This window comes from Protopterus annectens, chromosome 5.part0 (assembly GCF_019279795.1).
Source record: "Protopterus annectens isolate FY-2018-M chromosome 5.part0, PAN1.0, whole genome shotgun sequence".
In the NCBI taxonomy this organism is placed as follows: domain Eukaryota; kingdom Metazoa; phylum Chordata; order Ceratodontiformes; family Protopteridae; genus Protopterus; species Protopterus annectens.
Genome location: NC_056735.1, coordinates 1527358474 through 1527374092, shown reverse-complemented (window position 1 = coordinate 1527374092; position 15619 = coordinate 1527358474).

Sequence of the window (15619 nt, the reverse complement as noted above, 5' to 3'; positions counted from 1 at the left end):
CTGCCCTTCATTGGATCTTTCAGAACCCACAATGCTCTTAAATTCCTAATCATCTACTTTAAAATCATAATTCTATCCCTCAGTGTCATGTAACCAGCAAGATGTAGTCTAGAAATGACATGATATATTGATCATCAACACTGATACATCAAATCCAGTACTTTCTTGTCATAATCTTCTGTATTTTAACTTCAGTTTTCCCAGGTCCCCACTTTCTAGTCCTTTGCACACTCACTCATGATGCTAACACATATAGATCAAAAATTATTGATACAAAACTTTTAGGAGGGATTCCATGGAATGTCATAGTGTTAGGATATTGCACCCCCCTCAACTTTCTCTGGAATATGCTCAAAATGCACCACAACTTCAGGCAGAGGGCAGAGTTCATAAACATTTTCAGCACCTCCAAGATTGTCTAAAGATTCTCATTCTTCAGAGGTAGAGTGGGAACAAAGGAGGGAATGCTAGATGTAGTTCACCATCTCACCATATTCAAATGGAAGGAGAGGCATAGCTTACTGCCTCATCAATTTAAACCCTAACTTCACAAAAAATCTGAGTTACAGTGAGAAATGTTGCAATGAAGTTACTGGACAGCGTCCCTGAAGGAGTTCAGTATAATGACGTTAGGCACAAAATAGTTGAACTAGAACTTCCAGTCTTGGATGACAGGCTGTACAACAAGGGCAAGTTTTTAGAAGCTTGCATTCTGTATTTGCTGAAGGTGTACCAATCCTTACGTGAAATGTTCCCCTGAAAAGTCTTACCACATAGGAATAGGAAAATTGTATGCCCCTTTTCTATTGAAGATGTTCATTTGGTAATAAACTTAAAGAAAAAAAAATAACCGTTGAAAGAAAAAATTTCCAGAAGATGGGCATTATTATATAAGTAAGAGCATGCATAGTGATTAGCCACCAGCCTTCACAGAAAATCAGAAGGGCTGTAGGCTGCTAACATCAAGGAGATATGCAGCAACAATCTTCTGGCCCAATAGGCTCAGTTTGAAAATACCATTATGCAGACCAATGTCACTTCTTATTGTTGGTTACAAGATCTTCATGTAAGTGTAGGCATGAAAGTCATAAACAGTACTGCCTAAAATCCTCCACACAGATTAATGTGGATTGGTGGAAAAGAGACAATCTTTTGGAAAAATTAGAAGGGTACTGTTGTTGATAGAATATCTAAATAATAAAGAGAATCTGTACCTCTTAGTCTAAACACTACAAATGTTTAAGGAAAGTCCAGATTCCAAATCCATTAATCAAGATGTTCGAAAGTTTGTAACATGGGGCATCTATGGTGTTTAAAATAAAACTGCATATATCATGACTAATGCCGACTGGAGTGGAGAAAGGAGCAAGTTTCACCCTCCTCCCCTTTGTGTTGGCCACTGGGCCATGGAATAAAACATTCAAAGGTGTTGTGCAAAAAAGAAGTTCAGTTAGAGATGTAAAATGCAAAGCAAATATTGCAATAGATGATTTTTCCCTTGAATGCTGTTATGTGTCCTTATATTAAGAATGGGAGGTCAACAAGACTTTTTGTGAGGTCTTAGTGCAGCATGTAAATGAAGACAAAAGTGCTTGGAAGTTAGCAAGATTCCATTTGAAAGGAAAAAGAGGGCATTCTAATTTACTTTAAGAGGTGATTTAGATAACTGATTTGTTTCTGTTGGTAGATAGATTTTATTACTGTTTTTTTAACTTTCTAAGAGCCTAAACATGTCTGCAAAAAGTAGAAAAACAGCAAGTGGAAATATTGGAAGTTTATTTCTTTATGTCTTTACCATTTGTAGAAAAATGCAAGGTATGCATAAATATAACACTTATGTAGACAACTGAATGCTCTGCAAAATAAAAAATTGTTTCTTGCACAACCATATTTTATATTAAAGGTAGTCACACTGGTGTGTTAAAATATGTGAATTATAATATTTATGTCTCTTTTGCTCCTTAACAAAAAGCTGAATATGTATATACATGTAGCATTATATTTTATAGAGGTTTACACATGCATTTACTGCCTTACCTCAATTTAATTTATTTATCTTTGTTTACTAATCACAGAAAAAATACTTTTTCTCACTTCATTTGCCAGAGTGCCTGCACATATGATTTATCTTCATTCACAGATTTGTTTATATTGAATAAATGGAGTTTACAGTACAACTACATATGTATTAGAGTTTTAAGTCCATCTGCTACATATGTCAATACAGTAACTGTTGCTGATGTAAATACACGGTATTTAAAGGAATTCTTAGAAAGCGAATATGTTAATGTTGACAGAGTAGTGATAAGCAAAACATCTAGTAATGGTGATCAAAAAAGCTTTTATCACATTTTCATATATAGGAGGAGCACACACAAACACACACATGCACTTACACGTATATCATCATCACCATTATCATCAACCTCCTCCCCCTTTTCCATTTTCTACATGGGGTCAGGGTGTCGTGTCAACTGTCTCCATCTCTCTCAATTCAATGCCATTCTCCCACCTTTTTCGACACTCATGCCTGTCACAGATCTTCTGCCACATAATCCATCCACCTCTTTGCTGGATGCCCTTATTTCCTTTTCCCTTCTGCCTGTCTGACCGAAATCGTTTTCAACAGATTGTTTCCTGCTTTTCTGCACATGCACCTGAACCACTGTAATATTTTCTTTTTGATCTTTTCTGCAATTGTAGCTACTTTGGCTTCTGCTTCTATGTCTTCGTTTCTTCACCTGTCCCATGGTGTGCATCCTACCACCCATCACATTCACTTCAGCTCCATTACCTCTAGCTTTCTTATCTGCACTGCCTTTACTGCCCATGTTTCTGTATCATACATTAGTACTAGTCACACCATTGTTTTATACACCTTACTTTTCAGCTTCTGTGGCATTATTCTGTCATACACTACCCCCTGACACTCATGCCAGTTGGCTGCAGCCCCACTGAATCTAGCTTTGACCTTCTCATTCAGGCTTCCCTTCTCTTCAACCACTATCCCAGATATTTGAAGCTGTTAACCTGCTCCACTGTTTTCCCTTCTATCTCTATTCTCAGCTTCTTCTGATTTCCCTGTTCCTTATTATTGCAACTGAATTATGTGTATTCAATTTCATCCCATGTGCCTTCAATTTTGCATTCCAGTCCTCTATCTTTTGCTGAGGATTTTGCTCAAAGTCTGCCTGTAATGTCACATCATCTGTATACAGCAACTTTGTTGATATGCCCCCTCTGACCTGTAATGTAGTTTATCAAATCATGTCAATATACTTCAAGAGGGACTAACACAAATCAATGATCTGTGCCAAAGCCATGGACTCAAACTCAAGCCTAAAAAATATATTATCATGCCTTCGGTAAAAATGATATCCTGCAAACTATCATATAAATAATAATACTCTAAGTAACAACTTAGTAGTGAGAGACTTTGGAACGCAAGTGGACTGCAGCCTAAACTTTGACCATCATGTGTCTACTGTGATAAGGAAGGCATTCTGTGTTACACACCTCATTAGCAAAAGCATTGTCTCATAGGTTCAAAGGTTCATAGGCTGGTACTAGGCTATCGACCCTACAAGCCTAGCTAAACAATTCCCCGGATATTTCTTCCCACAATATTTACTTTCCTGGACCCCTGTCTTGCAGGGTGACTGACGTGATCCCCGGGGTGAATTTCCTATCTTCTATCCAATCATCAAGGTTCCTTTTGAAGAGGGCCAAGGAGGCGCTCTGCTTGACATGTATGGGCAGTCTATTCCAGAGTATGGGGAGTCTCTGGGTCAGGAACCGATCCCTCCAGCATGTTTTGTTCATTGTGATGACATGGTTTATATCCCTGGAATGTGTGGCTCTGAGGGATTGGAATTTCTTTAAGTGGAGTATGTCCAACAGCTCAGGGTTTGACATGGCCTTGTATGTTAAGCAGAGATCGCCTCTGAGTAAACCATATGCCATAGAGTATAGCTGGAGTTTTTTCGATGGTCAGCATTGGGCATCTGCTTTAGGCTTGTGATTTTTTTAGTGAGGTATTTCTGTGGCCTTTCCAGCTGTTGCAGATGTCTTGTGAGGTACATACCAAATGAGACATTGTACTCTATAATGGGTCTAATGATTGATGAGTACAGTGGGACAATGATCTACTTTTTTCTGGATGAAAAGCCCTTAGTGATGAGGTATGCCACATAGAAGGATTTCCTGACTGTTGCAGTGATGTGGTTATCGAAGGTGAGACCACTGTCCACCTGTCCACCTGTATCCCTGAGTCTCTCATCACACTTTCCATGTTTAGTGTACTGCCACCTTTGTGGTAATTCATGGGTATATGTTTTTTCCCAAAGGGGATAACTATACATTTCTTGGCATTAAGCCTGAGCCCATGGCTCTGGCACCAAGCATCTATTTCTGTAAGGCCCTTTTGTAGAATATCCATATCATTTGGGGATTCAATAATGGCTCCCAGTTTGCAGTCATCTGTGAACTGTGTTAGCCAGAGTCCCTTAGTGTTGGCCTGTACTTCAGAGAAGTAGATGCCAAAGAAGAGCGGTCCCAGGACTGAACCCAGAGGTACTCCACTTGTCACTTGTCTGGAGATCGATTTGGAGTCAGCTACTTTTACAGTCTGGGTTCTGTCAGTAAGCCAGTTGGCAACCCATTGAGTGATGTAGGGATTTATACCCAGCTTAGTAAGTTTATCTATAATTCCAGAGTAAGGAATGGTGTCGAAGGCCTTGATGAGGTCCAGATAGGCTGTGTGGACCGCCTTACTCTCACCCACAGCTCTGGGGACTGATTTGAAGAAGTCAGTCAAGTTCAGGAGACAAGATCGGCCCTTCACAAACCCAAGCTGGGTGGGATCCAGTGTTTGAAAGTTGCCAATGTCTTTGATTATAAGTTCCATGATAATGCGTTCCATGCCCTTGCAGATCAGGCTCATCAGACTGATGGGACAGTAGTTCCTGGGATCCAAGGTGGATTCCCCCCTTGTGGAGTGGGATAACAGTAGCTGTGTGCCACTCAGTGTGCACGAAGCCTGGGGTGAGGCTATGACTAAACATGACACTTAGGTGAAGTGCCAGTTCATTTTGTAGTTCATGTAGTACACAGCCTGGGATGTCATCTGGTCCCATGGATGCTGTATTCTTAGCTTTGGAGAGTGATGTTTCTACCTGTGTGGCTGTGATTATCGGAATTTGTCAATCTTTTGGTATTGAGATGGGCCCTTTAGGTGGTGAGAGGGGGATGAAGTTGGCACTAAATCGATCTGCCAGGATATTGCAAATATCCTTGGGATCAGTATATTTAATGCCATTCTGTTGTAGCTCAGATCAGATCTGAGCATTGTCATTTAGATTCTTGACATAACTATAGAATGCGTTGTGGTTGTCTTTGGAATCTTTGGCAATTTTATTTTTGTAACTAGCTTTGGAGGATTTTATGAGGGATCTCAGCTTTTTACTGAGGCTGGTAAGGGAGTTTTTTGCATCCTGGGATTTTCCTCTTTTCTGCAACAGTTTCTTCCTTCTGTTGTATAATTTGTTTATGGCAGGGGACCACCAGATTGGTTTCCTTTTTTTGGAGGAGAGCGTCTTGGTTCTATTTGGGATGGCATGATTCATACACAAGTGGATGTGCTCGTACAGTGCCTTAGTGTAGGATTCAGCAGTTGAACTTTCAGCTCCCGTCTGCATGACTGCCATGAAGTTTGTCACTTTTCACTTAAGTAGCATGAAGTTGGCTTTGGAGACTTTTTTACGGAGGTTTCCTTACTGGAGAACGGGGGGTGGGATGTGGATGTCAAGGGTGATTTGCTTATGGTTGGACCTGATCAATGAGGGGGTGACCACTGGTGTGGAGTATCTAGCTCCCATGTTAGTAATGACCAGGTCTAGGATATTGGAGCCCCTGGTGGGACAATGGATTAGTTGATCCAGGGCATTAGAATTTATGAATTCCAAGAACCGTTGAGAAAAGGTGTTGGTACCCGAGTAGTTTTTCCAGTTAATGGCAGGGTAGTTGAAATCACCCAGTATTAGGTTGTTTGGTTGTATCTTAATATTTTCCAGCATGTTTAGCAAGGTGTAGTGAGAATTTTGGGGCATGGCGGGGGATCTGTAACAAGCTAAAATCTGAATTGCAGTCTTACCTAGTGTTAGTTGCACCTGGATAATTTCAGATGCATTGTCTTGGGCAACTAGCCTGGAGTCGTAAATATCCTTGGTGAATATGGACACTCCTCCACCTTTAGTGTTTTGGTCTTGGTTTGGTGGCCAAAAATGTGGTAAGAGTTGTAGCTTGGTATTGCAAGGGTGATCTCTGGAGTCTTGAACCAGGTCTCAGTTACTGCACAGATATCGATGTTCACCATTTTTATGAGTGCCTCAAGAGAGTACATTTTGAGGTTTAGACTTCTAGCATTGAGTAGCATTACTTTCAGATTTTGCATGTTTGTATCTGTTACAGTGGTGGTTTTGTCCTTTGAACATTGCCTAAAAAAGGCACTATATGGGTGGCAAGAGCTTTAGCCAGTAACCTGAATCCCAGAGGTGACAGGTGCAGACCATCTCTGGCAAAGCATGTGGTCCCAAACAGACAGATACGGGATCCCCTTTGAATGGCACCAGAAGCTTAGCCAATTGTTGAAGTCAATCATTTTGTCCTTATACTGTGGTATCATTCTTTGACGATAACTTAGCTTTTGACCTTCATATCCAGAATAACATAAAAAAAACATCAAAAGCTAGGTGCCCTCTATAGGCACAATTACTTTCTCACCTTCTCTGCAAAAAAGCTCTTGCCTCCTCATTCCTGTCTCCTACACTCCTATACAGTGCCCCCATCCTAACCAATATTCAGTCCTCCCTAAAAACTAAACTCAATACATGCTACAATAAAGTTGTCAAATTTGCTACACATGCTAAATTCTCCTCTCACCACTGTTCCACACTACATCAACTTAATTGGTTGGAACTTCCCCATTACCTTACATACCTACAACTCACTACTGCCCATAAAATCATTTTCTTCCCAGAAATCTGCCCAACCCTAACTGACATCTTAACCATCTACCATCCAAATTGACACTTAAGGTCAGAAAACAAAATGCTACTAAATACTGATAAACCTAAGCTCTCAGCGTTACTCCTTCACTGTATCCAAGCTTTGGACTAAATTCCCTCCTTCAATAAGAACTATCAGTAGCTCCACTGCTTTTAAAAACTTCCTTAAACTTCACCTCTCATCACATTGCACCTGCACCCTTAATCACAATTCCATTACCTGACCCCCTCCCCAAAACCATCTCATCCTATCTCTACACCCAGATTTTCTTTTCCTTTCCCACCTTTACACCTACTGCTTCTGCTGACACTAGCCAGTGCCATCTCTACTCTAAGCCTTTTGCCTCCTTTTCCTTTATACAAGCTTCTCTCTCATCTAACAACCTTACCTGGCATCCTCACCTTCTATTTCTATACTTCTACCATGATTTTAACAATTTTCTACCAATGTCACCATGTTATACAATTTTATCACCTCACTACTGTATTGTAATTCATGCCATATTATTGTATGCTCTTATTCACTTATCTAATGTACTACCACTAACTGATATATTCTGTATTATATATTCTTTTATGTAATTACATGTGGAGCTTTTCTCCCAGGGCCTCCACTGAAAATGGGCTCATCTCTAGCCCAGTGGACTTTCCCGGTAAACAAATGCAATAAATAAATACATAAATTAAATAAATTCTGGGCGAAGACTGCAAGAGGTCATAACTCCCCTGTATTTGACCCTCGTCATGCCAGTAATTGAGTACAATGCTCCCTTTGGTATGTATCTTACCAGGCACTGGCAGCAACTTGAAAAACCTCAGAGATTTCTAACCAGGGTCTCCAGCACATGTCATACATTCACAGACTGAAGACACTGTCACTGTACTCAGTAGCATACAGACTACTTACAGGAGGCTAGTGCCTGGGCTACAGAGCAATCTCGGCTCCAAACCTAATGGAAATGCTGCACATCTGCAAGTCAAATGGGGCAAGGGTCACCCACTCCAGGGACCTTCACCTGGCCTGTGACATAAATAGGACCTGCTGGAGACACAGATATGTCTCTCAGAGGTTGCCATAACTCTGGAAGAGGCTACTAATTCACATCAAACAAAGCCCCTTTATGACCCTGTTTAAGCATAGCCTGGATGACTGAATGGGAAACCAAAAATTCTTTCCATGGATTTCACCTATGACCCTCCTAGATATGGGTAGTCGTTGTTAACTAAGATCTCGAGTTTAGGCATGATCCTTATATTGGGTTTATATAGTATTATACTGTGTACACATGGCTAGGCTTATAAAGACCCTTGGGTCAAAAGCCTAGTAACCACATATGGACCTATGAACCTATTACCAGTATGAACAGCAGTAGGCTCAGAAGTGAACCATAGTGCACACCAACTCCCACTGGAAACACCTCTGTGAGAACAAACACTGCTGGTACATGGGTCATTGGGTCCTTGTACATAACATGCACTAACGCTGACAATGTTTCTGGGACGTTGAACCACATCTGGACTACCCAAACAGCTGTCTTGGGACTTGTCATATGAATTCTCCAAATCTAGGAGTGCCCAGTTGGAATTAATCTTCATCTCTAGCTTTTTCTCAAGTACGTCTCTCACTGCCAACATCAAGTCAGTTGTGCAGCATCCTGGTCTGAATCTCAACTGCTCATCTCCCATCTTACTTTCTACTACTCTGCTTATTTGTTTATCAGTCACCCTATTCAGTACTTTCATGCAATGTGACAGGAGTTTGATATCTCTGTACTGAACTCTGGCATTAGTGTGTTTATTCTCAAGTTATCTAGGATATGCCTTTCTCTCCATACTGCTATGAGTACCCTCAGTAACCATTTCTCCCCTATCTCACCCAACATTATTATCATATCTGCTGTGACATCATCTGAGCCTGCTACTTTCCTTGGTTTCCTTGATTTCATTTTCCTTAGTGTTGTTCTTCCTTCCCCTATGGTGGACTCCTTCTCTTCTTATTGTAGGCTGTGTCTGAGGCAGTACAGGTTCTGTTGGATTTTCTTCATTCAGAAGCTGCTGGAAGTACTCCTTCCATCTGTCTTTAATGTCCTGTGGATTGGTAAGTATATATATATATATATATATATATATATATATATATATAGTTACACTTCAAAACATCTAAAATGCATAACATCTAAATTCAAAACATCAAGACCACAACATCTAAAACCCAAAACATCTAAAAAACATAACATCAAATTTCATAACAATGAAACTTTGCATCACAACATCAGACACTACAAATCGCATAAAAATAACACCCCTCCACCTATACCACCAACAAACTAACAAACACACTTTTTACTATGTTTATGCAGGGGAGCAAGGCCAACTGCACCCTCCCATGTGGGGGCCATTGCCCCCCATACCCCCCATAAATTAAATATACCAACTCCAAAATCGTACTACAGTGGGAAAAAGTTAATTTCCTTACCTCACTGTATCGCAATCACCATAAAGAATGTAAAAATAATCCCCAGGATTCATTAAGCCCCATGCAGGAATAGTGCTATTCTTGCACTGAGCAGATCATGCCTGTGCAGAGCAACAGCATGCCTTGCATATTAATGAAGGTGAGCTGCTGTATTCTTTACACGAACATGATCCATGTAAGAGCACAGGGGGCATGTCCGTGCAGTACACGGACATTAAACATGCCACCTGCACTCAGAAAGGGCTGTACAGCACTTTCTAAGCTGTACTGGCATAACATTAGAGTGTAGCTCTAATATTATACGCTCTAATATTATGCCAGTATCTCAGTGTCTGTGGACACTGAAATGTAAAATATATCATTTCAGTGTCCACGGACACTGAAATAAAAACAGTTAGAGGAAAGCAATACAGGGGTGTGTCACACCTTCTGTGACACACCCCCTGTATTGCTAAAGTGCCATATGGCACTTCTGCATCCTGCAGTAGCAGGAAATGTGTGCAAATGCACACACATACCATTCAACCGTACAGATTCTTGCAGGACGCCAGATTTTAGCCTCATATATTTGGTCCACTCTCCATAAAAGAATGGTTTTCTAGCAAATTAGTGTAAAATCATTAAAGTCCGAAGTTGGAAAATAATGAAAGACATTTGAGTCTCAGACATTATACCCTTCAGACAATTCATGCCAATGCAAAGCCTGTTATTCTATAAACTTTCTAAGTTGACAAGAGCCATATTTAAAAATTGTCCCTATGTTGGGCCTTTGTCCCACTTTTATTTATGGCTATGTCCACATTTCTTGTTCTAAGAGGTTGAGAGGTATGCACACATAATGGGAGAAATCCTCCAAATGAAAATAAGCACAAGCACAGCCCCACAAAAATAAGAAAGTCCATAGAGAACATGTCATGCATCAGCATGAAACACACACAGAATCCTGAAAGCCCAATTATTGCTATTATGTCACAAATACAGTCCCAAGTAGTTGTCAGAACACCACAATACACACCCATATTACCTAAGAAAATAATAATAATAATATATCCTTGTTTTTAATGCCCTAAGGAATGTTTAAGTGTAGCTAAGTGGGTGTGTACAGCACAGCTTGAACATCTCATAGGAGCTAAATGAAAATAGACAGGTGAAGTTTACAAGTCAACATAGTGTAGTGGTTAGAGTTGCAGCTTTACATGACTGTGTTAATGGTTCAAGTCCAGGCAAATTGTTTCCTCATGTGAAAGTGGTGTTAAAATTAGTTTAGTAAACTTAAATTATGTAGCAACTATTTTTTGTCAACCAGGGTAATGTAGCAGTTATAAATGTGAGAAGTCACTGTAGAAAAGATGTGAAATCCACATATAAACACATGTGCCCCATACAGTGTAGTCACAGAAAAATATAATGCAATGAAAGCACATAGGGGGATGTCATGCAAGATAAATGTAAAATTGTAATATGTACATAAATATTTATGTTATATTATACAATGACTGGCCATTAACATACAAAAATGAGTACACTAATTGGTCGGCCCAGAGTGCCCGTTGCAATTCTGAATGTATACTAATGGAAAAAGGTGTGGTTGCCTGGACATTTTCCATTTGTATATCTCCTGCTTTTTTCTTCTTTCTTGTCTCCAGAGATAGCAACTGAGAAATGAAGATTCCTGTTGTTTTTCTAACATATCTCACTATATGTTATGAGTTGAAGAACTAGTAGAACATAAAGAGATATCATAAAAAGCAGCAATGGAGATCATCTTTTCAACAGAGAAAGGAAAATCTCTGTTGCTTTTTTAATATATCTCACTATGTTATACGAGTTCTTCAACTCGCATAACATACCGAGATATGTTAAAAAAGCAATGGAGATCTCTCCATCTCCTTTGCCACCTCTGCACAGCACTGATGTACTGCATAAGTGAGGAAACACATCCCTAATACATGTGCAGTACATCCAAAATGCCCCAGGACACTGGAAAACCACAGAAGGGCAGCACGGAAGCATGATACAATGACATTATATAAGAAAGGTAAGTACTGATTTTCTTCAATAATGTCATTGTATAATAGCAATAACCCACGGCTGGGTGTGGGCAATGCTGGATTTACCCATGGTTGGCATTGTTTGGTCACTCGATCTTTGCCCTCGCGACAAAACCACACCAACTGTGGGTAAATCCAGCATTACCCATACCCAGCCATGGGTTATTGCTTAAATATAACATTATAAGTATAATAGTCATAAATGTGCCTTAATTAGTCTGTATCCATCAGACCTAGTTCTGCTGAGCAACAGAATAGTCAGCCCTGCCAAGTCTCAAACCCAGGATGCTACCCTTTACAATCACAGCACCATGCCACTACACCATCTGAGCTGTGAAAAACAGTAGCACTTTAACGAACATATCCTGCATTCAGGTCATTTAACAGTAATTAAAAAAAACAGCAGCCTCAAGTGTTGGACCCATGACCCTGAACACGATAGTCAGAGGAATGTACCACCACACCAGCTGAGCTGTAGAAGTTAATGTTGCTTTTTCAAACATATCATGTAATAGAGGCATACAATATTAGGGAGAAAGCTTTGTGGAACCTTTCATGTGTTGTGTGTATATATATATATATATATATATATATATATATATATATATATATATATATATATATATATATATATATATATATATATATATATATGTGTGTGTGTGTGTGTGTGTGTGTGTGTGTGTGTGTGTGTGTGTGTGTGTATATGTGTGTCTGATGAAACATATATATGAAACGTACAGTCATAATATAGACAGACATATATAAAAATATAAAGGAAGAAAAAAAACATATATATCATTTTATATATATATATATATATATATATATATATATATATAGGGTTTATATGGAACAGACAACATGAACTGCAGAACAGAGATCACCATAAAGATTTCCCTTACTGCACTATAGTATGATCTCGAGTTGGTACATTTAAGTAGCAGGGGGTAGTTAATTTTTGTACATTCGATGTCAGCTTTCGAGATTTGCATTTCGAAGTTGTGAGCTTCAGACTTCTAAGCTTTCAATCATCTGATATAGACTATATATATATAGATATATATAGATATATATATATATATATATCATGCAGTTTATATATATATATATATATATATATATATATATATATATATATATATATATATTTATATATCTATCTATCTATATATATATATATATATATATATATATATATATATATATATATATGTATATATGTGTGTGTGTGTATAACATGCAGTGCAGTTATATCTCAGAACCATCCCTCTCAACCTGTTAGTGCAAGGAACCTGTACAAAAACTGTAAAGGGGGGGTGGAATGGGCCACATATACAGACATATTTCAAAAATTGTGTTACAAATAAAGATGTGTTGCAGCAACAGTGTGTGTTTCAGCAGACAATTACTGAATGGTATGATGAGGGAAACTGAAATGTCATCTAATTTATTTACTGACATAAATCCTTGGATCATCACCATGATTTACTAGACAAATAGAAATACATTGTGGAACTGAACAAAGTATGGTCCAAACATCTGGACATCCTGTGGAAATTTGACAGTGCAGAGATATGCTCAGAACCCCTTAGTGCAAAGAATGTGGATCAAGCCTGACAAAGTGGGGGACAAAGGCCTGAAAATAGAGACATGTCCAAAATATGTCAGTAGATAAGCTGAGAACGTTCATGTAGTAACAGTGTATGTCTTAACATATATCAACTGAAATATCACAATTCCCGGACTCAATTGCTTCTTATTAGTTACTGACTTCAATCCCCACATCATTTCATTGAAGTGTCATGCATACATAACAGTTATGCGGACCAGACCAAAGATACTGGCCTCACAACTGGACATCCTATGAATATGTGGACATAACACAACATTAGGGAAACTACACTGAGCTACAGAGCAATGTCCAGACTACAATCAGACTGACATAACACTACCCAGGTCCAGCTCTGGGGCTGTACCCATTAATTAGCAAATACAACAGGCACTACAGGGATGTAACACTAGTGGAAAACAGACACTGGTGTAAAAGTGCATACCCCCAAACAAGGGTACCACAGTCATAGTGACATACCAGTAAGCAAACTGAACATGACAGTATAATACTGTGAGAGCAACCACATACTGTTTGCCAGTCGCACATTACCCCTACATATACTGCCCTAATCCACAGTGTACTGGGAAACCGGAGGTGTTACATGACATGTCACAGTCAACCTCTACAAGCATATGAACCTGATAGACCACCAGCAGCTGTAGCAGCATGCAGAGTCAGATAGATAAAGGATGTATGGCACTCACCGCTGCTACTCTCCCTACCCAGCCCAACAAACATATACACACAACACTGCTACACAATCTTGGCAGTCTGTTCACAATGGCCAAACAGACATAACTGTCATATGTCCAGATTTCCACAAAATTACCAGGGTGTGGACCCACAACCCTGGCCACCACTGCATACCATGGCCAGGAGTCTGCCAGGTCATTGGCATGATAACTAGAGTGCAGTTGGTAATTACTGCTATACCATACCTCTGCACCTCACAGTGCAGGACATATGGACAACGCATGGCATATTTGTGGGACAGGCAGGAGGAAAGAGGAACATATTACACATAATGGTGTCACAAACTGAAACAGTAGCTTCTGTTACACATACTGTTGTAACATCACATCCCTGAAGGATATGATGTCTGGAGCACCAATGGATTACAACACTTACTGACTACAATCCTCACATTATCCTACCAACCCCACAAAAACAGATGTCGTTTGAGGAACAGACCAAGCATAATAGGCAAACATCTGGCCAGTATGTAGACAACATGCCAGTTGAATGGTATGTCAGAGGCATATCACTGTCAGATGTCAAGTCACCCTGTAAATGCATCTCCAGACAAACCCTGTCAATGTAGCAACCCTCCCATGTGTATAACAGCAGTACTGACATACAACATGTACCAAATTCTGGGGCCTTGTCCCCCATGTTGTTGGACTGTCTTCACATGTTCTGTCCTGTGAGGTACTTCCACCTACTGTCTGTGAAGCTGTAGCCCCACACACCTCCATAATGTCCCCCGCACAGGCAAGGGAAATGGGCAAGGCCCACATGAAGGGCATCCCATATGTTGGAACTAGCAACTGTGTCCAGGCCCACAACACAATACTATTTGGGCACCTACATATCTTTATGGCCTCAACAATACCCGGCAGGACAACATCAACCCCCCAAGGTAGGCTGAATGCCTTTGGTGGACATCAGCAATACACAAACCACAGACTTGGTCCCTATATTGGCCGTATAGGGCAAATCAGGAGCATGCACCAACTTGGAATCAAGTCAGCCTTTGTCTGATCAAGCATATAAGGTCACAGGTGGAGTACTGTAAGACTAACTATGAGTACATATTGGACACATCCACCAAGGCCATTCACAAGCCCATCTTCACATATGTCTGCAATTTCTGAGGCAACAAACCAACCAACCCTGTAATGGTAGCTAATCAGACCACATACACACACAACATAGCTATAGGCAACCTGCTGCAGATAGGTTTAGAGTAAAGATCACCACCTGGCTCAGCAGCACTATATCTGGATATGCACAGCACCCACACCCCTCCCCTCATCACCAGTGAGCAGGTACATATTGCCTAAAGAAAGGCAACAGATGTTAGTATCCATGGCACCTGATAACATCCCTGTCTGCATCCTACATGACCTCAGGCATGTGCTCCCAGCTCCATTACACAACGTAGTCACGCCAAGCCTTGGCACCATCCACATCCCATCTGCATGGAAGATGGCCAATGTCATCCATCAACACAGACATGAATGAGGAGTAGGAAATTAACTAGCCCTCATTGAGGGGTATATGACACTTCCAGACCAGCAGTGCAATACAAGCAGATACAGTGCTGATACAGTACAGGGGTATGGTGTGGGTGTGAGTGGTGGCTACTGCTATTCAATGTGGCTGTGCAGGGTCTGTACATACTGTTGCCAAA